The 24,038-nt window shown below is 53.2% G+C and overlaps 1 pseudogene; it reads right to left on the reverse strand.

The window, feature by feature from the left end:
- Positions 1 to 4,269: 4,269 nt before the first annotated feature.
- On the reverse strand, positions 4,270 to 5,855 carry LOC124235191 (regulator of microtubule dynamics protein 1-like; annotated as a pseudogene).
- Positions 5,856 to 24,038: the final 18,183 nt, after the last annotated feature.

A 24,038-nucleotide genomic window follows, 5' to 3' on the forward strand; every position in this document is an offset into this window, starting at 1 on the left:
ATCCCAGCGTTTCATTTGTCTCCTGCTTTGTCAGATGCTGGCTCTGTACCAGTGCGACGTCCTTCTCAGGGATACAGCGTTTTAAAGCTTTCAAGGCTCCTCACATCCCATCTGTCGTTTGTCTCTCAGGACAGCCGTGTGAGGCAAGCTGGAGGACGGACACTCTGTTGCCTTCTTCAGTAAACAGGACGACTGGCCCGGCAGGGCAAGCGACTTGCCTAATGAGCACAGGGCATCAGTGGCCGGCTCAGAGCCGAACTTCGGGGTCCTGGTTCCCGGGCTTGGCCTCCTCAGCTCTTCGAGAAAGGGGAGGGGGGTGCTCTGGAGGGTCAGGGCAGAGAAGATCAAGGTTGTCAAGACAGGTGGCATCACCCTATCCTCGTCTCAGAACCCGAGAGCTTGGGTCGTTTTTTCTGATAAACTTCAACCCTTCTCTCCTGGTGATCCACAGGAAGAATGCAAGGAAAGGACGCATGTTCCCCAGGGGTGACTCTCTGCTCTGGGGTCTGGGGTGGGGAGAGGAGGGGTGTGTGTGTGTGTGTGTGTGTGTTCATTACGTCAAGTCACCCAGCAGGTGAGCTTACTTTACCCGGGCCCTCTGAACTTAGCTGTGAGAGAATAGCATCAGATCTCAGCTTTTCAGTTTCCTGTTCCATCAGCTATGAAAATATTTTAATAAAATGAGATATTTGATTTTTCTGATTAGTGATTTCTTCTGGCTTATTGGCTGCCCATGGTGCCTGAGCTCCTCAGGGCTCCCAAGGGTACCTCTGCGTGTCTCAGGATGTCTCTCAACCCTGTGCCGCATGGGAGAGAATCAGACCAGGCGTTGGCAGCCAGGTACTGGTGTGCCTGCACTGCTGACTGCTGTGTGACACTGGCTGGCTCCTGTCACAGGCACAGTCACTGGGGGCATGGACTTTGGCATGATTCCCTGTGGGGATCAGCAGGAACGGCAGAGGAGTGCAGTTGGAGCCTGGCTGCAGCACTAACTAGCTAGCTGTGTAGTTTTGGGTAAATCACTTCCTCTTTTGGAGCGGCAGTTCGCTGTGAAATGGGAATAATAAGCCTATCCGGTTTAGTCTGAGAATAATCTGTGTGATAAGTACCTGACATGCAGAAGGCGCTCCATCCATGTGTTTGCACAGTAGGTGGCTCCACTGTGGCCCTGGGCGGGGGGCGCGGCAGGGGCAGAGAGCAGGGCTAGGGGATGCACACCCTTCCAATGAGGGGGCCCTTTCTCTCGGGCCCACTGCAATCCCTAAAGCTCCCAGGTGAGGGAGCCAGTGAGCAAGCCTGCAAGCAGGTGTCTGGAGCCCGGCTGGCAGATTTCCTCCTTGGTAGCTCCGTATAGATGATAATGATGATCATCGTCATCATGGCTAACAATTACTCAGTGTTTGTCACATGCCAGGTGCTGTTTGTACTGGTCCCCTTTAGTCCTTACAACCCTAGGGGCAGGTACAGTCATTGCCTGCATCTAGCGAGGGTGGAATGAGCTGGCTGGCTTAGGATCCTACAGTGAGTAAGGTGGGTGGGGCTGGGACTCATCCTCAGGCCTGGCCCACCCCAGGGCCCTCACACTTAAGCAGTTGGCTGTGCAGCCTCCTTACAGTAAATTGTACAAAAGGTCCTGGCTGGGCAGGGTCTCCTCCCACAGGCCACCAACAGTGGCCTTAGAGTCAGAGATTGTGTCACAAGGGGCTCTCCCCATGAAGGGACATTCCTCCTCATTGTTCTCTGGCCTGCCCTCCACACCCTTAGCCCAAGCCCTGCCCATCTCTCTCGGCTGAGGCTGGAGGCTGTGGGCGGCCCCCTCACTGAGGACCTGGCATTCTCATTTTCCCTGTGGCTCTGTTCTGGGGCCTTTGGCCATAACAGTAGGCCAGGCCGTCCTTGGTTCTGTATTCCTGGCAGATTCTAGCATCGATGGCCGCATCAAGCCTGACTTTCACTGTGGGGTGGAGCTATATGAGTGGAATCTCTTCCTGCTGGATTTGAGGTGGAGAGGGGAGCCCCTCCTCTGCTCCAGCTACAGCGTTCCCGTAGCTCTCTCACTCTGAAAATCCTGCTCGCGAAACCCCTGTGCCTGGTCCCCACCTCCCTGCCTCCTAGGACAGCTATCACGGCAGCTGTCGTCCCTCCCCGGGTGAGGCTGAGCCAGGGCCCTCCATGCCTGTGTGTGAGGCCTTGGTGGCCTGACTGAGGTCCTGGTAGAGCCCTAAGGAGCATGACTAGCAGGAAGACAGAGGGTGGGGAAGGGGGTCTGCATGGACCCTGGCTTACTTCCCCACTCCCCCCTGCCCTAGTTCCCAGGGCCGGTCTGCATTCAGGGGCTGCACTGGGCCCGGGGCAGAGGGAGCAGGGAGGGAGGATCGGGTCCTGACTGAGAGAGGACCTGGGGGATCTCATTTGGCTCTGCCCCTGGGGGAGGGTAGCCTCTGAGCCTCAGAAAATCTATGAGGGTTCTTGAGTCTGGCCATCTCTGCATCCTGGGGATTCTGAAGCCGTCAGCCCCATCCCCGCCCCTGACCCCATTCCTCCCTGAGTTGGTCTGTGTGTGGCCCTGGGCCAGGCGCACTGGCAGCCCACTTGGCCTGACTGAGCTGAGGACGCAGACATCTGGGAGCTGGCATCCTCCTCGAGGTCCTGACCTCTCACACCAGGCCTGAGGTGCTGTCCCTAGGCAGGCTGGGGCATGGAACGGACTGTCCACACACTGAAGCCTCTCCTGCCTGGCTGCATCAGAGCCCCTGCAGGCTGTGATCCTCCAAAGACAGACGGTCCCAATTATGGTGCCTTCTGGACCCCAGGGCTGCCCTGGCCTCGCCTGGCTTCATCCCCAGCTCCTTGTCTCCAGGCTGGACTGAGAGCCTGGACGGACCAAAACCCGGGGAAGGTGAGGTGTGGGGGAGCTGCCTGACCACCACAGTGTAGTCTTGCACCAGCAGGTGCGGGCCCCACCCCAGTACAGACAGTGACATGTGGCTGCAGAATGTCACTGCTCAGCTACACAGATGGCTGTCATGAAGCAAGAGGTGCAACCCAGGTGGACGGACACAGCACTTTCTCGTGGCTCTGAGTTCTTGGTTCAAAATGCCTATGGCTGTTTCTCCCTCCCTTCCTCTCTCCCTCCCTTCCTTCCTTCATTCCTCCTTCCTTCTCTCTTTCTTTCTTTTTTTAGTATATACACATTTGTATATATTTATTGTGGCAAAATATATATAGCATAAAATTTACCATCTTAACCATTTTTAAGTGTCCAGTTCAGTACTGTTAAGTACAGTCACATTGTCGGCTAACAATCTCCAGAACTCTGTACCTGCATTAAACGGCAACTCCCCGTTCTCCCTTCCCCAGCCCCTGGCAGCCACCATTCTCCTTTCCCTCTCTGTGTATTTGATTGCTGTCAGTTCCTCAATAGGAGTCGAATCATCAAGCATGTGTCCTTCTGTGACTGACATTTCATTGTTGCACTGAGCACAACGTCCTCAAGAGTCATCCATGTTGTCACGTGTCAGAATCCCTTTCCTTTTAAAAGCTGAATGCTATTCCATTGTATTTTTTTTCCTTGAGGAAGATTAGCCCTGAGCTAACTACTGCCAATCCTCCTCTGTTTGCTGGGGAAGACTGGCTCTGAGCTAACATCCGTGCCCATCTTCCTCTACTTTGTACTCAGGACGCCTGCCACAGCATGGCTTTTACCAAGTAGGGCCGTGCTCGCACTCAGGATCCGAACCGGTGAACCCCAGGCCACCGAGAAGTGGAATGTGCGCACTTAACCACTGCGCCACCGGGCCGACCCCTATTCCATTGTATTTAATACCACATTTTGCTTTCATCTTTTGGATAATATTTTAAGACTTTTTCTTTTAAAGAGGTTTAAGCTTCCACACCAGACTTTTAGAGTCAGTAGAGACTGGCAAATTATTTCTCCCACATAACTTTACATATTCCCAGACAGAGGAAATAGATGTTTGAACTCCTATCTTGAAAACCTGAATCGGTGTTTTTCTCTCTAGCTATTTCTTTTCCTCATGTTCCCTTTTCCCCACGGGAACAGTAAAGCTGTGTTCATTGCCCAGAGGAAGGGGGGCTGGGCAGAAAGCTTTTCCAGGGGTCTGTGGCTGACTGTTGGCGTCCAATAGCCGAGCCACTTAACCTTCGTTCTTTCTTTCTTTCCTTTTTATGGTTAGTGTATTATTTCATGATTTGGTGAAAAGGCGAAGTTCATTATCTATTTCATGTGCTTTCTTCCCTGAAAAATTGTCAGTTCTTGTCAATGAAACCTGTAAGCACCTGAGCAGCCCCTGTCTGTCCCTGTTTATCCTCCTCTGCGTGCTGGATGGTCCTTGGCTTCATCAGCCAGAAAGCAGCCAGCTGTCTGTTGTGTGGCGTCAAGTGTGTCTTCCCCAAAAGAAGCAAGCTTTGGCTGTAGGAGTTTTGATCCACTCGTTCTGCCCTTTGAAAGCAGCCGACGGCCTCTTCATGGGTGGGACCAGGGGGAATTAAAACAGCATTTTAGCAATTCTTCTTTGATGCCTAGGCGTTTCAGCAAACGTATAACACCCATAAGGTGAGCTGGGGTAGCATCTTTAGGATGCAGTTCAATCGCTTTCTCGATGCCCCTTGGTAACATCAGCATTGGCAGTTTTTACCACGATGCCTTGGTCATCTCCAGCATCCCTGATACAGATTGTATACCACTCATGAACTGCAAAACTTCATTTTTTTCCCTAGGGCTCTTTTGGCCTACTCGAGGCTTTGTACACCAGGAGCTTTCTCTCTCCTTCTGAGGTTCCCCTAACTGAGCTATATACCCCGTGATGCCCAGGCCAACCACTACAGTAACTCTGCGCCTTCCATTGCCCACCTGTCCGTGTATCGGGTTAGCAACTGATATAGTTTTTCTGTTTCTCTTCTTTCTCCACTTTCATATGGGTAATCTGCTTGTTCGAGGATTTCTTCAACTCAGAAGACTTTGGCTGTGACAAACAGCACAGCAACCTGAGAAATGACTTGACAAGTTTCAAAACCCAATAAAACAAGACTGAGAATAAAAGGCCCCTTTTGAAAGCTGCTAGGTTTCCCATCACTGCAGAGCAGAGGAGTCGCCAAGGACCACACTGCCCTGGGCTGCCAGCAGCCCCTGTCGGGACCCGAGGTCGGGAGCAGCATCACATCCTAGAGTGAGAGTGCACTAGAGTCAGGCAGCCAGGGCAGTGTGACCGACAACTCGCAGCCCTCACTCCATGACCGTGATCAAAATGGTCAAGCTTTGGGGAGGGGACATGGATTGGTAGGCTGGAGCTCATGGAAGCCCCAAAATGGAGCTTGAGGATGTGGAGTTGGTCAGAACATGCCCAGTCCACTTTTGCATTGTGTCCCAGAAGGTGCAGGAGTGCCCACAAGAGGTGGCAGCCTCAGGAACCTCAGCTCCTTCTGGACACCCTGGGAGGATGGGCAGGAGGGGAGGTTAGGGCTGTGGCCCTGTGCACAGCCACCCTGTTAACACATGTCTCCAGAAGGATTGGCTGATGGAGAAACTGGACACAGACACCACCGGAGCAAACCAACATGCTTGCTTCTCAAAGGCTGCCCTGAAAGTGGCCGGGCAGTCGGGGCACAAGCAGAGAGACCAGCAACATTCTCCAATGGCAACCTGAACCGGAAGCTTCTGGATCTCCCCTATTCATTTTCTATTGCTAAGTAACAAGTCACCACAAACTTAGCATCTTGAAACAACACCCATTTATTACCCCGCATTTCCTGTGGGTCATGAGTCCAGGCATGGCTCGGTCCTCTCTCGAGGACCTCACAAGTTCTCACAAGGCTGAAATCACCGTGTTGGCCATACTGTGTTCCCCCTTAGAGCCTGGAAGATTCTGCTTCCAAGCTCCCTCTTGAGGCTGTTGGCAGAACTCATTGCCATGAATTCACAGCAGCTTCCTCCTTCAAGACCAGCAAGAAAGTCTCTGACTTCCTCCGATTTTTCCCTTCAAGGAAGGTCTGGTCCACGCCCAATAATCTACCTTTTGATTAATCCAAGGTCAACTGATTAGGGACCTTAATTACATCTGCAATTTTGCCATCCTTCGACTTTGCCCTATTCTATTGGGTAAAAGTCACAGATTCTGCCCACACTTAAGGGGAGGGGCTCATACAAAGGTGTGACTCATTGGGAGCCATGCTAGGGTCTATCTCCATGTCCCCCACAAAGGACCTCATCAGTGAGCACCTAGGTTGAGTGAGGAATCTGAGTGAGGGAGTGTCCACCTCTGATCTTTTAGAGTCGCAACGTCCCCCTTAAAGCTGCAGATGCCAAATTCTTATGCCCCATGTCCCGTTTATTGATAATCCTATTCTCCTCTTTCCCTCTTCACACTGTACCAGGTATGTCCTGAGAGGTGGTACTGAACTGTCCCCTTGCACTCTCCTATGTTGCCTGAGGCCTTGCTGGGGGCCAGACGCCCCAGCAGGCACCATGAAGGGGACTCATTGATGAGGCCACCTCTACCCAGTCATCTAGTCGTTCACCTGGCACCCACTGTGGGCGTGACAGGAAATAAGGGTGGGGGGTTCCTGAGGGGTTTAGGATGGAGAGGAGTGGGCAAGGCTAGCATTAAATGACTCCTTCAGGAAGAACATGATAGTGCCTGAATCTGGAATGCAAGTGGCCCCAGGCAAGTGCTGTGTGCCCAGCCCTTGGCAGCCCAGCCGGGTCACCCTGCAGGCCAGCCTCTGTGCTGGGGTGGGGCCCAGAGCGTGGAACACAAGTTCCTTTCAGCTGTGCATTCCAGAAAGGCTGGGCGGCCATGGTCAGTGGGGTTTCCTCTGAAGCCACACCTTCCCCGGGCGAAGGTGTGGGTTCTGTAGAGAGGTGGGAGGGGTGGGGGGGGGGGGGTGGGTGGGCAGACAGAGCTGGTTCTAGAGTGAAGGGAGGCTGAAGAGGCCTGCCAGCTGAGTCCAATGCCTGCTTGGGACTTTTTTTTTTTTTGGCATAAAGGACGTGCTTGGGATCAATGGCAAAATCTGAGTAAGGTTTGTGCTAGGATTAGATCATAGCACACGTCAATGTTAATTTCCTGATTTTGATCGTTGTGCTGTGGTTATGTAAGGGATTGTCCTTGTTTTCAGGAAATTACACCAAAGGTCTGGGGATAATAGGACATCAGGTCTGCAATTCACTCTCAAATGGTTCAAGAAAAAATGCTAATGTCTGTCTAGGTAGATGGGTAGATAGGTCGGTAGATAGAGAGGGACAGTCAGTGTAAACATTTGGAGGATCCTTGTGATGGGTATATGGGAATTATTATTTTATTTTCCTATGAGTCAGAATTATGTCAGAATAAAAATTTAAATAGATTTTAAAAAGGAACAGAGTTGTTTGGCCCCAAGCTCTGGAAGATGTGAAGATACAGGGATCCTGGCTGTGGGACCCCTCAGAGGGCACCACCAGGGCAGAGGGGGCTGCTCCCCCTCCTCATGAGACCACTGCCAGCTTTGGTCCGCCCAGGCTCTCAGCACGGCCTGGAGACAAGGAGCTGGGGATGAAGCCAGGCGAGGGTGGGGAGGCCGGGGCAGCCTTGGGGTACAGAAGACGCCGTAATTAGGACTGTCTGTCTTTGGAGGATCAAAGCCTGAAGGTCCACTGACGTAGCTGGGCAGGTGGGGTCCCAGCTTGGGGACAGTCGGTTCCACACCCCAGCCTGCCTAGGGACAGCACCTGAGGTCTAGTGTGAGAGGTCAGGATCTCGAGGAGGATGCCAGCTCTCAGATGTCTGCATCCTCAGCTCGATCAGGCCAGGTGGGCTGCCTGTGGGCCTGGCTCAGGGCCACTCTCAGGCCAACTCGGGGAGGGAAGGGGCCAGGGGCAGGGACAGGGCTGGTAGCCTCGGAATAGCCATCTTCCATCTGGCTGCCTCAGTACCGGCCACATCCCTCTCCTGGTGGCTGAGGTTGGTGCAACTCCTCTCAGCTGAGGCTGGTCTGGATCCTGCCCGTGTGGCACAGCTCTGAGCAGGGAACTGGGGCTTCTGTCACCAGAGAGAGCACTGGCAACCTTGGTAATGGAAGCCGTCAAACAGAGAGAAAATGAGAGAGGATGGTGCAATGACCCCGTTGCCCATCACCCAGCACGCCCGATTCCTTACTCCCTCTCCTGCTCAGGGCTCAGGCATCAGGGGATAAGTCAGACTGAGTTTGAAAACTTTTACTTTCCTTGGGCGAATCGCTTTTCTGCTCTTGACTCTCGTGGCCCCATCTATGAAGCAGAGATTCAAATCCAAAACTCAGAGGGGCGCTTGAGGATCCGATGAGGAAACCTGTGTGAAGTGCTCGCCATGGAGTCATGGAGCATGAGCAGTCTGCGTCAGGGCTCGTCACCTCATGAGCCACCGTGGGAGGGCCCAGGTTTAAATCTTCCTTGCCTTGTGACACAGCCCATCTCCAGATTTGCCCACAAGTCTCAGGCCCTCTTAGACACTGTCGAGATGCCATAGATGGGTCCCACTGTGCCACCCTTCCCCACGTGCCTACCAGGTGCCAGCACGGAGCATGCCTCTGAGGTTCCTTTGGCATCTGGACACAGCCCTGGGCTCCAGGACAGCCTGGGCCTGGCTCTGGTCTCGAGGCTCCAGCCTGGGTGGCCTCAGCTCCACTGACACGTCCTGTCTTCCCATCACGGGCTCGTCGGCCCCAGCAATCAGCTGGACAGGCCCAGACACAGCTCAGGGACACAGGGAACAGTGCCCTCAGGTCCGCCTCCCAGCCCTGGGACCATCTGATGAGGGACAAAGGAGGTGGCCGCAGTCAGAGGTGCTGCTCTCCAGGGGGACAGACAGAGGCATAGCATCTGGCAAATTGATCTTGGGAGAATAAACCCACAGAGCTCTGAGCTCCCGTGAGCCCTCGTTGCCTCCAGGTCCCAGACCAGATGTACGTTGCAGTTCTACATTTCCTAGTAGCATCATTAAAAAAGCAAAAAGGAAACAAGTGGAATTAATTTTAATAACCTTTCATTTAGCCCAATATATCGAAAATAGTGCCATTTCAAAATATAAGTCATATAAAAATTGAGCTGTTTTACTTTTCATGTTCTTCTTTTCATGCTCAGTCTTTACGATCTGGTGTGCACCCCATGCTGACGGCACGTCTCAATTCGCACTCGCCACATTTCTAGCGCTCAGTAGCCGCACGTGGACGAAGCAGGTATGCAGCGGTTGTTTCAACCCTGGCTATGCACTGGAATCACCTGGAGCTTTGAACAAAACAGATTCCCAGGCTGCACCCCATAGTAGTTACATGGGAATCGGGTGGGGGGACGGGCAGACGGCAGTGTTTGTGAAGTGGGAGGTGTTATGACAGATGGAAGGGCTTTCCATGGAGGGAGTAGCCTGTGCAAAGGCAGAGAGGTGTGGAAGGGCAGCGTTTTGCAGGGTGGGAACCCGGTGGGGCAATGGCAAGAGATAAGGGTGGAGAGGCAGCTGGTGTGAGACCATAGGAGGGCCCGGAAGCCCTTTGGAAGGAGCCTGGACCGAGCCTGTGGCCAGTGCAGCAGGGGAGTGGAATGTTGGTGTGTGGTGGGCATCTTGGGGGAGAAGATGGGCCCTGGGTGCTCAGACAAGGGGGATAAAGGCAGTGGTAGGCTCGCCCTCTCACCAAGGCTCTGAAAGAGGGAAGATCTGAGAAGGAGAACTGCCAGAAGGTTGACGTGCTTTAACGTGGAGGTGGTGGTGATGGCGGTGGATACCTCCGTGCTCCTGGGGAGCAAACAGGCTGTGCCTTTGTGGGACAGATAATCCGGTAAAGCGATTGATTGCTCCGAACAGAGTAATCACGGCAAAATACAATGGCGTTTTCAAATAATTGCACTCACACAGCTGTGCTAATGAGATTCTGCTCCTGAGACTGAACTGTTGAGGCCATGCAGCCACTCACCTTAGCTCAAAATGTTTGTTCCTCAGCCGATCTAGGGAAGAAGAGGATGACATTTAAGGATGTCAGCGAGTCATGGCTCCCAAGCCAGGTAAGCCTGGGGGTCGAGCGGGTGACAAGGGCTGGCAGAGTGCTAGAGCTGTATTTCTCTAAAGTGCATACAGATCATGGAGGATCCTATTGAATTCAGACTCTGAGGAAATATGTAGGTCTCGAGTCGGGTCTGGGATTCTGTGTTTCTGAAAAGCTTCCAGGTGGTGTGGATGCATGGCCTAGGGACCATACTTGAAGTAACAAGGGTGTAGAACCGAGACTTCAGACTCAAACAGGTGTGGCTGGAATCTGAACCATGTCACTCTATCTGAGCGACTTTGGGCAAGTTATTTCAGATATCGAGGGCTCCTTCTCGCCAGCTGCAGACTGGAAGGACCGTGTGGGTTGCTGTTGCATAGTCTAGACCAGCTCCTGCCTGCCCCACCCTAAAGTGCTCCTTCATGCGAAGTCCAGCTCATCTGATTGTAGCAGAGCTCTCCCAGCCCTTGGGTTAGTCTTTGTCCATCCTTTTCCTTTCGGACCATTTATGTCCTTACAGCTGGCCTTGCCCATTGTAGATAGTACATATCTGCATTTTGTTTTGTTTCATTTTGATACTCTCTGTCTTTTAACCTGTAGTTCAGTTCATTTATATTTATTGTGATTGGAGATACATTTAGATTTCTTTCTACCACTTTATTTTGTGTTTTCTATTAATCATTCATTTTCTACGGTTCTTTCTCTGGTTTCTTCTGGATTCTTTTTTCCCCTCTTTTTGGATGATCAAGTTTTCTCTATTTTCTTTTTCCTCCTCTACGGGTTTGGAAGTTATATGTTCTACTTTTATTCTTTTATTGATTTGCTTTTAAATTATCACATGAATACTTGACTCAGGGCCTCTGTTTATATAAGTAATTTGGTCTGAAGACATATTGCAAAATTCACAGACCCATGTGAGATACTGTGATTTGTCGATAAAAATTTCAAATGATGGGTAGAGAAGAGATATTTCTGTATTTATTTAGTGTCTAATAAGTGCACATGAAGATTTTGCATGGTGTCCAGGCACTATTTCTCCCTGTTCAGGTCCAAGAACCATCTCCTCATTTTCTTTATTTCCAAGTGAGCCATTCCTGGCTAATTTCATATTTCCTGCCATGAGAAAAAGGTAGCAACACTTTTATTACTCACAGTGCCATGCCTCTTTGGAAGCTGTGCATTGAAACATCATTGATCTTCTGGACTTTTCAGTTCCCTAGGGCCATTTATTTCATGCTAATTACATCATTACTCATGGCGACACGGCTTCATCCATCATCTCACCTGTGAATACTGGCTTCCAGTGACTCAAGGCTTTTACTAGGCTTCATTGGTGGTAATTACAAATGAAAGTCTCACCTACAGTATGCATGAAAATGTGGACAATAATCCAATTTATTGTCATGTTAAATTTACCGTTTAGAATTTTATAGCATAAAAACAGAACAACGTATTTTTCGATCATGTGTTCTCCTGAGCCCCCTGGGCCACAGTCACTGAATTCCTAGAATGTGATCTGTCAGTGCTGACCACACCCCTGCCTTCCACACACTACCTCCAGTGGAGAGGATAGGCAAGGGGCCCATAGGTGGAGAGAAAAGAGTTTTGTGGGTTTTTTTTTTTTTTGCACAAATGAATGACTGTCTCTCATCCTGCATGACTTAAGACCAACCTTGGAGAGCACAATGTCACCGTATTGATTGGAGGCGAAAAAAGACATCCATCGAGGGGCACATTGGCTTCATGGAGTAAGAGCACTGGATGTCTGCAGAGGAGCTGGACCGCCCCCACGCCCTCTACGCCAGGACCGCCTACCTGTGACTTAGAGTCTGTGGAGGGATGAGGTGATGCTCTGGAGGCCCCAGCTCTGCTTTTACCTTCTTGGGTGCTGTGTAGCAGAGGGCGCACCAAAGTCAGAACATAGGATTGGCAAGAGCCCACTCTGGAGTCTCCAGGTCTGGTTACCTGACTTAACACCGTGGAGAGCCCCTCAGACATCTGGTCAACCTCATGAGGCGGGAGGGGTAGGAGGGTGAGGGGGAGGGAGATTGGGATGGTGGATGGAAGGTGCTGTGAGGTGGGCTAGGCAGGAGTTGAAGAGTAGAGGAGGGGTTGCAGAGCACCCTGAAGAGGAAAAATGGAGATTAGATCCATGCTGATCCAGATAATATTGTCGTATGTATTGATGATGGTGATGACAACTTGCCTCTAACCAGTGTGGCCCAGACTAGGTTTTCCTGGTCAGGTTTATTTCCTGGAGTTGGCAGGAGATCGGAAGAACATTTGCACCCATAATCTCTTCTTCTTTGGCCCCTGGTGCGAGGGGTGCTATTGCCACTCTCATTTGACGGTGGGGAGACTGGCTCAGCAGCTCAGGGCATCCTGCCTGAAGTCCTATCGCAGGTGAGGGCAGGTGAGCCGAGAGCCCAGGACCGTGTGGCTCCAGTTCGCGGTTTCCTTCGCACTGTGGAGAGAAGAGTTTCACCCTAGACCTGCTCAGCTTGGCCATGCTCAGTCTGAAGTGTCGGTGGACATGCAGGGTCTGGCCGGTGAGAAGAGGCCGGGAGGTCCGGGAAAGGTGGGCTTCCACCAAAGGGGTCTGCTTGCTTGGGGCCAGAGAGTGGCTGGGCTCCCTGTGGATAGTAGGGTGAGAACTGAGTGACATTTGTCTCTGAGGCAGAGGCAGTGCTGGGGCCATGGCCCTTGGGCATCCTGACCCTCTGACCCGCCAGCCTAGCGGCTCCCTGCTAGGGCCCTACAACAGTCACTGTGCCTGGAGTGACAGTGTGGGACAGTGTGTCCCAGGTGGATAATATATGCACTGGACCGGCTGGTCTGCCCCTGCTGGGACCCCCTGAAGTAAGGCTGAGAGAAGGAAAGGCTTTTCCTTCAGCTCCTTGTTAGGAGTGGAGCCACCTCTGGTGTCTCCACACTGGCTTACACTGTTGACCCGACTTAAGTCTCCTGGCCTTGTCCACGCTCAATTCAGGCCCTTGGGGCCCTGCAGCCCAGCCGGCCGAGACTGCAGTGGTCCTCAATTCCTTCAGCTGTGGTAAGTGGTTGCTGGGTCAGGTGGGGCTCCGCCACATTCTGTCTTAGTGGGTGCCATAAGAAGGGTAAAGGCTGACCCCTTTTCTTTGCCTATCTTGTCTGAGCACTCATGGAGCACGTACTGTGCGCCAGAGCAAGCTCTGGAGAAGCAGAGGGTGGGTTCTCTGTGGGCACTTTGCATGTCCCAGGCCCCTCTGTGCATCCTTGGCTTGGTCCTTGGCAGAGAGAAAGTACAGCAAGAGGGGTGAAGGACGGGCCATCCTGCTGCCTCTTTTCAACCCACGAATGATCATCTTTTTTGGCTTCAGTCATCAAAATCTGACATAGAAGAGGAGAAAAGAATTCTTTTGGTCAAAGCCTGCCTGTGCATGTGGCGTCACATGTGTTTGTGAGTGCACGTGTGTGTACATGTCTGTGTGCGTGTTTGTGTGTGTGCCTGTGAGCACACGTGTCTCTGTGTGTATGTGTTTGTGTGTGGTTTCCTCACACCCTGGGGCTCAGAACAGCCGGTTGGGAAACCATGGCCCTCATTGGCTACTGGTGAGACCTGGCCCAGAGAGGGCATGGCCCCCTTTGAGGAGGGCCAGCGCTGGGCCTCCTGACCCGCAGGCCAGGGCCCTTTCACACCCTCAGGCTGCTCCTCGCTCTCAGCTGCGGGGTTCTGGGTGCCTTTCAGAGGCCCCACTTTCTCTGCAGTCCCAGTCTGGAAAGCGCTTGCTGTGTCTCAGACCTTAGGCAAGTCACTGCCTCAGGCTCTGCCCCTCTTGGGCGGAATACGGTGGGTGGAATGGTAGCTGAGGGGCTCAGACACATGGCCTCTGCTGGCATTACTTCAGGGCTTTTGGGGTAGGTCCCACGAGTGTCCTGGGCCTGGCCTTACCCCTGAACCGGCTCTGGGCCTGCGTGCCCTGGGGCCGGATGCCCAGGCCATCCCTTCCTTCCCCTCACAGAATGTTCCCTCTGCTTCCCGCTCCTCTTGCTGTTCCCAGGCCGAGTCTGGCTCTGTTACACCGGGGTGGTGTGGTGGTGCAGAGGCCCCTTCCTGTTCTTGGGTCCTGGCTCCAGCCTGAGCTCCAGAAAGGTCTGCTAGGAGAGGAAGCACACCCCGAGAGGCCGGGGGTGTGGGCAGGTCCTTCCCCTCTGAGGGCTCTGAGGCTGGACTGCACACCACAGCAGCTGGTCCTTTCGCAGAGGGCCCGTCACTGGGACTTTCTTAGGTTGTTCTCCATCCAGGCCGCCTGGCTGGGGCAGAAGCTCAGTGTGGTGGCTTCTCAGCACGCCTGGGGAGGAAGGGGACCTTCCGTCTCATGTGGGCCCCATGGGCCCTGTAGGTGCAGCCTGGGGGCAGCCTGTTGATGCCCGGAGACCCCAGGCCATTCCTCAGCCCCGTCTGTCCACCACTCTGCCCTGCTGGGGGGCTTCAGAGTGGGAGGCAAAAACAGGGGGACAGTTTCCCGAGGGGGCATTTGTGGCACTGAACCGAAACACAGGGAGTCACCTGGGCATGGAAAAACGCCACCTCATCATTCAGGGCCTGAGTTCAAAACGGCTGGCTCCCAGCTGCACCCATCCTCAAGGATGGAGCTATGCCTGGCTCTCCGTTGAGTTTATTTTTTAGTTCTAGTTTCTTAGTGGCTTTGAAAAAGGGTTTGAGGTCATTATAAAATGACAAGTGGAGATAAGAATCCTATGGAGACAGGCAGCAGTGTCGATGAGGAAGCTTTGCCAGCTGTAAATGCTGTCCCTGGATTACTGCCGCTGTCGCTCTCCTGACACCTGGGGTGGAGCAGAGCCTTTGAGGGCAAGCCCTTCCTGGGAGGGAGAGGGAGCCACTGTGGTTAAACCACTGGGCAGGAATCGGGGCTAGACACCTGGACATAATTGTGCCTTCAAATGATGAAGATCTAATTAATTAATCCCATGAGTTAATGGATCCATCCATCCATTCACTCAATGAATACTTTAGTATGTCAAGCTCATGCCTTGCAAACAGTGGCATCAGCTTAAGATACAAGGAACATCTTGTCACCTTCAACTCTGGCCAGTCTTTGCTAACACCAGCATCTGAATGCATTTTCACTCTCAGCTCCTCCCCACCTGGGGGCAGTGTAATGGGCAAGGTAACAGAACAAGAATCACAATGTGAAGGAGGCCCGTCCTGGACCCGGATGTGGGTCGGCTACCCAGGCACCGCCATGGGAGCTGCTCTTGGGCCTCACCCATTTTGAGCAGTTCTGTGATCACCAGAGTTAAAGACCCCTGCCCTGGCCAGCCTGCTGCCTTCCAGCTACCGCCCACCTGCCTGATAATCCCGGAGACCACACACAGGCCCAGAAGCTGTGTGTAGAACAAATGTTTACGAGAGACATTAATAGAGCAAGGGAGTCCTCAGAGAGAGGTGGGGGGAGAAAGAGAATGAGAGAGAAGGAGAGAGAGGAGAGAAAGGTGGGGAGGCAGAGATGTAATGAAGATAAAAGATGTAGGATGAACAACTTGTCCCAGTTTTCCTGGTTTTGACCTCCAAGACTCAAGTTGTGGAGACCCCCATGGGCTCAGGAAAACCAGGACTGTTGGCCACCCTACAAAAGAGGGACGAGGAAAGAGAGACAGAGTGAGGAACAGAAAGAGACAGACACCTAGAAATGGTGTATTGGTTTGCTGGGCTGCTGTAACCAGGCACCACAGATGGGGCTTCAACAAGAAGAGAAATTTGTTGCCTCTCAGTTCTGGAGGCTAGAGGTCCAAGCGCAAGGTGTCAGCTGGGTTGGTTCCTTCTGAGGGCCACGAGGCCTCTCTCCTTGGCTTGTAGATGACTCTTTTTTTCCTTGTGTCTTCACATCGTCTTCTCTCTGTGCGTGTCTATCTCTGTGTCTAAATTTCCTGTTTACATGAGGACACCGGTTGGATTACAGCCCACCCTACTGACCTCACTTTCACTTCATTTCCTTGTTAAAGCTCCCTCTCCAAATAAGGTCATATTCTGAGGGGTTAGGATTTCAACAGATGAATTTGGGGGGACCACAGTTCAGCTCATAACTGATGGGAAGTCAGAGAGAGACATCCAGAGGCCAGGGACACAGATGGAGGTAGATTGTGTGGAGTCGTAAGTGGAAAGGTGAGTAGTACGTGACAATGGCGGGGCGCAGTGCAAGGAGTGATCACAAACCACGTCTGGTCTCTCCTCCTGACAGTCGGCCTCTGTGCACAATTGATTCCTCTCTCAGTTACCTCATGCCTGCACTGTCCATCCCAGCCAAAGTCTCTCTCTGGAGGCTTCAACCAAACAGGCCTTGCATCATCCTGCTGGAGTCCCCATGTGTGGTACAGCCCCCACCCCCAGCTCCCAAGTGCAATGAGGAGTGGGGCCCCTCAGAGCCCTGGTGCCACCTTTGTCTCTCTCTGCAGCTTCTCTGAGCTCACAGGCTATGACATGCTGGCCTGTGTGGCCATCTTTGACATGTGGACCTGCTTCTACTGCATAGTGTGCAAGGCCTATCACTACCTGCCCTGTGGCATGCTGCCAGGGACCGCATATCGCCAGTGACCACCCTAGCCCGCTGGCCACCTGGATTTGGAATCTCATTCTTCTGGGTACATTTTTGAATCAATATTCCTGTTATTTCCACCCCCACCCCACCCTCAGGACTAGTGGGGTTATTGGTGATGTAATTTTGTTTGCTAGGATTCACTTACCGGCTGATTTGTAATCCAAAAAAATCATTCCAATTTGCAGGCCTTGCTCAGCTTCTCTGACTCTTTTTACAGGTCTCAGGAAGTGAAAGGCATGCCTACAGTCAGTCTGAAATATTAGATGCAAGGTGGGGTTTGGTCTAACACCAGGCCTTAGTGCTGAGTTTCATCCCATTGAACCTGGGGAGCTTGGAAAGAATAGATGGATTCCATGGCCCCAGCAAAGGTTTCTCTGCTAGCCCTTCCCTCTTTCTTATTGCTGTTTTCTCTCCCAAGCGCTTAATTCATCCCTGGATACCCCCATCCATTCCACTTGCATACCTATTATACACCATTCACTACCTTCCCATCCATCCATCCATCCATCCACCATCTATCCATCATTCACTCATCATCCACCCACCTATCCATCCATCATTCATATCTTATTCATTAATCCATTCAACAACCCATCCATCTATCCATCCATCTCCCTACCTACCCAATATTCATCATTCCTCACAATCCAAACATTCATCCATCTATCCACCTTCATCACTTAACAACCCATCCCCATCAAACAACTGTCATTCATCCATCCATTCATCTATGTGCCCGTCCGCTATCCATCATTGACTCTCCTGCACCCATCCTCCCATCCATACATCCATCCGTCCGTCCGTCCATCCATCCATTCATCTATCCATCTTGTCCCATCTGTCCCAAATGTCCATCTATCCATTCAGTAAGTATGCCCTATATTTTGGTAATATGATGGGAAAAGTCTTAGGTCTTGAAAAAAGAGATGAATAAGATACTTTTTCTGTCCTTTATGAGCTCCCGCTCTAAGCGGGGGACACCGAATGAAAACATAATGAAACAGTACCAAAAAGTACTTGTTAGTGCCATCAAGTTGATTCCAACTCCTAGTGATCCTGCGTACAGCTCCTAGCGACCCTGTGGACGGCAGAGACGAACTCTGCCCAGTCTTTCTGTACCATTCCCTCACCTTCTGGTGCTGTATCAGACAATGCTCCACTGCTATTCATAGGGGTTTCATGACCAATGTTTTTGGCAGTGGGTGGCCAGGTCCTTCTTCCTACTCTATTTTAGTCTGGAAGCTCCACTGAAACCTGTCCACCAGGGGAGACCCTGCTGTTATTTGAAATCCTGGTGGCATAGCTTTCAGCATCACAGCAACACACAGCCACCACAGTGTGACAACCGACAGATGGGTGATGCGGTTCCCTGACCAGGAAACGAACCCAGGCCACAGCAGTAAGAGAGCTGAATCTTAACCACTGGACCACCAGGGCTGGACCCCCAAAATACTGCAGCAGCACTATATCCAGGGGCCTGTGGGAGCCCAAAGGAAGAAATCACTAAGTTTCTGAAGCTATCGGGAAAACTTTCAGAGGAGGTGACATTGACTGGGACACTGAAGCATGAATAGGAGTTGATCATAGAGAAGAGGAATGGGTGGTGGTGGCAGGGGACAGTGTGCATTCCAGGCCTGGAACTGGGTGTTCAGAGGTGAGGATGGCTCAGGGGTTCCAGGGAGCTGGGAGATGTTCAGTGGGGCTGGGACACAGGAGGTGGAATAAGGAGTCTCTGGAGCTGAAGCTTTGGAGGTAGATAGGGGCCAGGTGGGGAGGGTTTTGAGTGCCAAGCTTTATCCTGTGGGCACTGGGGAGTCATGGAAGGCTATAAAGAAGGGGAGGAACACAGTTAGGTTCGGGCTCTGGAGTGATCATTCTGGCAGTCAAGTGGAGACAGGGTTGGAGGGGATGAGACTGTGCCTTGCCCACTGGCAAGCCTGGGCACTGGAGGGAGCCCGGGTGCACACCAGCTGGCCCCTAGGAAGATCAGCCCTGGATTTTGGGGTGACGGGCCCCGGCGAGGCAGGGGCTGGCTCCGGGGGAGCTGGGGTCCTGGCAGGTGAGCAGACTGGTGACTCCAGCCTCAGGTGGAGTTCTGGGGCCCAGGTAGAGCTGCCTGTGGGGTGGGGAGGGTTCTGCTGGTGAGACTGAGGCTGGCCCGCAGTGCTTCCGTCAATGCGACAAAGGATCTCCCCAGGTGGGGCCTGTGTGGCCTTCAGTAGAACCACTGCCAGCAGCCAAGAGGCTGCCCAGGCAGGGTCTCAAGCAGTAAGAACACAGCCCACCCACTGCTGAGATTTGGGGTCCCAGGCCCAGGGGAGTGCTGGGGTCAGAGCAGGATTAGGTCGTGATGCCTGGCATGTGGAGGTGGCAGGGACTGTTCACAGGGTCTGGTGGCTGGATTCGGGTGGCTATGAGCCCACACCATGTCTGGCTCAGCCCTCCACCTGGAGACCCTGGCTCCAACAGACTCTCATGGGACAACCCAAGTGTCTGCTGGTGCCTCTGGCTCCCGGTCTGGGGTCAGTTGTCTTACCCTCTGACGTTGAGGCCTCCTTGGGCCATGGTCTGGGACATGGTCCCCAGAGCCCTGAAGGCTGGGGTGAATGTTGGATGCAGTCATTCGCATTGCTCTGCGTCAACGCATTGCCTGAGGGGGCTGCCATTGCCCCTTTTAGGGGATGGTGGGGTGCGGGGCTGCAGTGGGGTCTCTGTTGTGACCGTGGTTGGAAGGGTCCTCTAGCTGTCATATTCTTGCCCTCCTATCACTGTCTGCTTTCCAGACTGTCCCCTCCACAAGGCAGGATCCAGACCATTCACTTCCATCCCCAGGGTCCAGCCCAGGATGTGGCCCAGCTTTGGCATGATGACCCTCCGGACCAGCCCCCTGGGTGCTGCAGGATCAATTGCCCCCAGCCTGGCCCCAGTGGGCCCAGGGTCTGGCCAAGTCCTGTCTCTGCTGGTTTAGGGGCTCCGAGGATCCTCCTGATGGCTGGATCTTCTCTGGATGGGAACTTTGAGCTGTGGGCAGGAGCTCAGAGCAATGGCAGAGTTGGGTGCAGGGATGTCTGGAACCCAGGCTCTGTGCCCGCCCTGCTAGCATCCTTGTTACAGCCACGCGAGGCAGCATGGGGCTGGTTTCCCGCAGGCCAGCTGGAGCTGGGCTGGATGGGGTGTCAGGGGAACTCCTGGGTTCTCTAGATGGTGGTTTTGAGGATAACACAAGCGTATTAATGTGCTTGCAAGCAGAAGCCCCTCGGTGCGTGATGGCTTCTTCCCCCATCCCCTTCTAGGTGCGGGCGGGCGAGGCGGGAACAGTAGGGGGAGAGCCTGCAGCTGAGAATGCCATCCAAGGGCATTCCTGGCACAAGGAGAAGGCAAACTAGGAGCCTTCACTGTCTTAAAGGCTTCTGGGCTCCGAGCTTCTGTAGGCTGAGTAATGGCTCCCCACAGACGTCCACATTCTAATCCCCAGACTATGAATATGCCACCTTACATGGCAAAAGGGACTCTGCAGCTGTGGTTCAGTTAAAGATCTTGCAATGGGGAGATCATCCCGGATGATCTTGGTGGGTCCAATGTAATCACAAGGGTCCTTATAAGAGGGAGGCAGTCGAGTCAGAGAGAAGAGATGGAAGGACAGAAGTCCTATGAGAGACAGATTTGATGGTGGACGCTGCTGGCTTGAAGATGGAGCAAGGGGCCAGGAGCCACGGAACGTGGGCAACCTTCAGAAGCTAGAAAAGGTAAGGAAACAGATGCCCCGGAGCCTCCAGAAGGGTGGCAGCCCTGCAGACACATTTTAGATCTGATCTCAAGAACTCGAAGGTAATGGACTTGTGCCGTTTTGAGCCCCTAAGTTTGTGATAATTTATCACAGTGGCAACAGGAAACGAATACACGTTCCCACTCTGGAGATGGATGTTTCTCCGGGGGGACAAGTCTTCAGGTTCTGTGTTGTCTGTGAGGAGCATGGGACGCACCAGGCAGAAGTTCACTCCAGTTATTCTTTCATGGGGTGGTGCTGGGGACTTTGGGGTGAATCGGGCACAGTCTCCCTGGGACAGCCGTGCACAGGACTGATTACAAGCAGGGGTGATATGCATGTGTGAACAGGGGCTATGGGGACGCAGAAGGAGGCACCTTGCCAGTTCAGGGGTGGGCTTGCTGGCAGTTGGTTTATGAGGTTAATCATTTAGATGAGGGAAGAGAGAAATGGCAGGCATGAGAGAGGGGTCTCATTTCAAAGCAAATGGCATCTGGGACAGCAACAGCCAACACTTTCCATCAAAAGACTGCTGGACCCAGGTGGGATGCCCAAGTGGGACGCCCAGGTGGGTGGCCACGTGGGATGCCCAGGTGGGAGGCTCAGGTGGGGTAGCCAGGTGGGGGTGTCCCAGTGAATCAGGAGTGGTGGTTGCAGCCTCAGGATTAAGAGGAATGTCCAGCTTCCTGTGGGCCGCAGCAACATCTCACCAGCTGGGAATGTATGGGACAGTTGAGGTCTCTGTGTACACATATTTTATGGTTTATTCATGGTGCCCCGGCTATAGGTGGCACTCAGGAGCGAGGGGAGGCCACTGGTGTTTGGAGACCTGGGTGACCTCCAGAGAGGTAGATGAGGTGACAAGACCTACCTGACCACCATTGAGATGTGTCAACACTCCGGGGAGGTTCTGACCACATGGACAGGGAGTCTTGATCCTGCTGATGGAAGGAAGGTTTTCAGGAGGAACCAGAGTCTTGTAGAAAGAAGAGATAGCCGGGCAGAGAAGGGGACTGGGAGGGTTCCAAAGAGAGGGCCTAGAATGTGCAAAGGCTTGGAGGCCAATGAGAGCATAAAGTGTTGGGGATGGGGGCTGGCGGGTAATGGGAGGCCGATGGGGATGTTGGGCCCCAGGGGGAGGGAGAGGCGCTGGGAGGCAAGGCCATCGTGGGAGGCGAGGCCATGGTGGGAGGCAGGCCACTAAGAGGGTGTTGCGCTGGGCACGCGCAGCTGGACAAATAGACAGCTCGGATTGGCTGTCCTGGTGGAGGGACTGGCGCCTTCCGAGTCCCCTTCCGAGTCCTCCGTGAAGGGACTTGCCCTTGCCGTGAGCTGGGCACCCCATGCCGGGAGGGGGTTGTGGTTTTGTCAAAAAGATTCCTTGGGCAGTGCTTACGGGGGCTGTTAAAGAAAGTCAGAGCTGGATAGTAAAGTGGGAAAAACAGGTTTTATTCAGGAACTACTGCAGTAGGCGAGAAGAGCCCTTAGGATATAGAACTGGGCTCAATTCCAAATACGGCACAGACAAGTGGGGATTTATAGCCACGGAGCAGGGTGGGGGTCAGTGGCTGGAAAATTACTAAGAGGAAACATCCATGGGGGGAGAGGGAGGCTTCTGGTTAAACCGACTTGACACGGTTCTTGGTGAAGGCAGCCAGAGCGAGCAGATACCAAGGGCCGGGGATGAGGAATCGGATCAGATAGTGAGGGGGATCAGACATCAAGGGTGGAGGATTCTCGCTAAACTGACTTAGCCAGACTCTTGCTACAACCGGGCAATGCAGGCCCGATGGACGCCAAGGTGGAGGCCTGGAGGGCTTTGAGGAGCCGGACTAGAGAGAGAGGGCCCAGCCTGGCAATGCTCCCGCCCCAAAGCAGGCCTAGCTTGGGAGTCAGTTACCGTCTCCATAGATGGGAATCAGGGGACGGACAGCCAGAGCTTGGTCACTCTGGGGCCAGCGGGGGGAGGAGAAGCTCTGGACCTTCTGAGAGCTGGTGTTCCCCAAGTTCCAGGCAGGGGAGCCCCGGGAGAGTAGAGAAAGAAGGGCCGGCGAGTGGGGAGCCTACGGATGCGTGGTCCTCACTCCGCATCCCTGCCCCTGTTTGCTCTTTGCCCATCGAAAGGGCACCAGCTCTGATGGCTAATGGAGTCCTCCACGTCACAGTCAGAGGTCTCCCCCAGGAGTCACTAGGAATGCATCGACTGGCAGAGTGTTGGCAAAGAGAGCTGTGGTCACTCATTCACACTTTCCTTGATCTGTTTAACGAGCAATTCCAAGGTGTGTCTTGTTCCAGGCGTGAATCACATGTGGTTCCTCTCCCGGAAGAACTCACTGGCAGATGGGGAAGGATGTGCAAGCAATGAAGCTTCACCAGAGCTGTTAACCTTGATCCAGAACTTTCCAGATGCCAGTAATTCTCAGCAAATACTGAGCACTTTGCAGCGGCTGTTGCATGTATTTCTTAAAACAACCTTAGGAGAGCTTCTGCTGGTCCCCTTTTGCAGATGAAATAGTTGAGGTTCAGAGAGGCAAAGTAACTCAAGCATGACCACGCTGCTGGTTGGAGGCTGAACCAGGACTCAAACTCAGATCTCTGTGACTGCAGGGGCCACACCTGTAGCATCCGCCTTCCCACATGAGGGCCTGATGACGGAAGTGGTGTATTCAGGAGATCTCCAGGGAGATCCTGGTGGGGGTGGCAGCCCAGTCAGAGGATCCAAGCAAAACACCGAGGTGGGGATGTGTGGCCCCAGTGACCTGCTGGCTGGGCTAGGGGTGGTGGTGAATGGGCACGAATGGAGGGGAGGCTGGGAGGCCGCCCAGGGCCTCCCGAATTATCCTGGGTTTTAGTTCAGTCCCAGGGCCTGGAGCTGGGTCAAAACCCAGATCCGGCTTCCAGTGGGAGGCATGTGGTAGGCCACTCTCTGACGAGGGCTGGGCTGGGAGCTGCCTCCCCTGCCGGGAGACTGGAGATAATGGGGAGACACAGGGTGTGGCTGAGGAGGGACGTGGACCAATGTGTCCTGCCTGGCCTGGTACAGGATCGGGCCCTGCATCCCAACTCTCTCCTCTTCTCCTCCCCCATCTACCCCGTCCTCCTCTTTCTCCTTCTCCTTCCTCTGCCCCCTCTCCCTTCTCTGCCCGCTTATCCCTGAGAATTGTGGGTTCTCATCAGCTCTCCTCTGGACCGTGGCATCTTCCCTACCTCTGGTCTCTCTGCCCCAGCAGCTCATTCACGCACCCGCCAGTTTTCCTCCTAAGATGTAAATATGATCTTGTTACTCCCCTGCCAAGAAGGCTGTGCGGGCTTCTCAACAACACAGGGTAAATCTCAAAATTCTGAATTTTGCCTGCTTCTCTGGTCTCAGCCTCCTTACCCGACCCCACACTGCTCTCTAATCCCGTCATTCCCCAATACTCTAAGTCCTGGTGTTCTCTCCTCCTGAAATGCACCATCCCGAACCTAGAGAACTATTTATTCTTTAAATTCATCCCAAATGGGTATTGACTCATATATATTACAAAAATTGCTCATAAAAATGACAACTGACCAACGACACATGCATGTTATTTACTGATGTTAGTGACCTGGGCAACTGGCCCAGACGTCGCTATGCACCTTGGACAAAGGGCCTGTACAAGATGATGTGCCAGATGGTGGAG

This window comes from Equus quagga, chromosome 2, assembly GCF_021613505.1.
Source record: "Equus quagga isolate Etosha38 chromosome 2, UCLA_HA_Equagga_1.0, whole genome shotgun sequence".
Classification (NCBI taxonomy): Eukaryota; Metazoa; Chordata; class Mammalia; order Perissodactyla; family Equidae; genus Equus; species Equus quagga.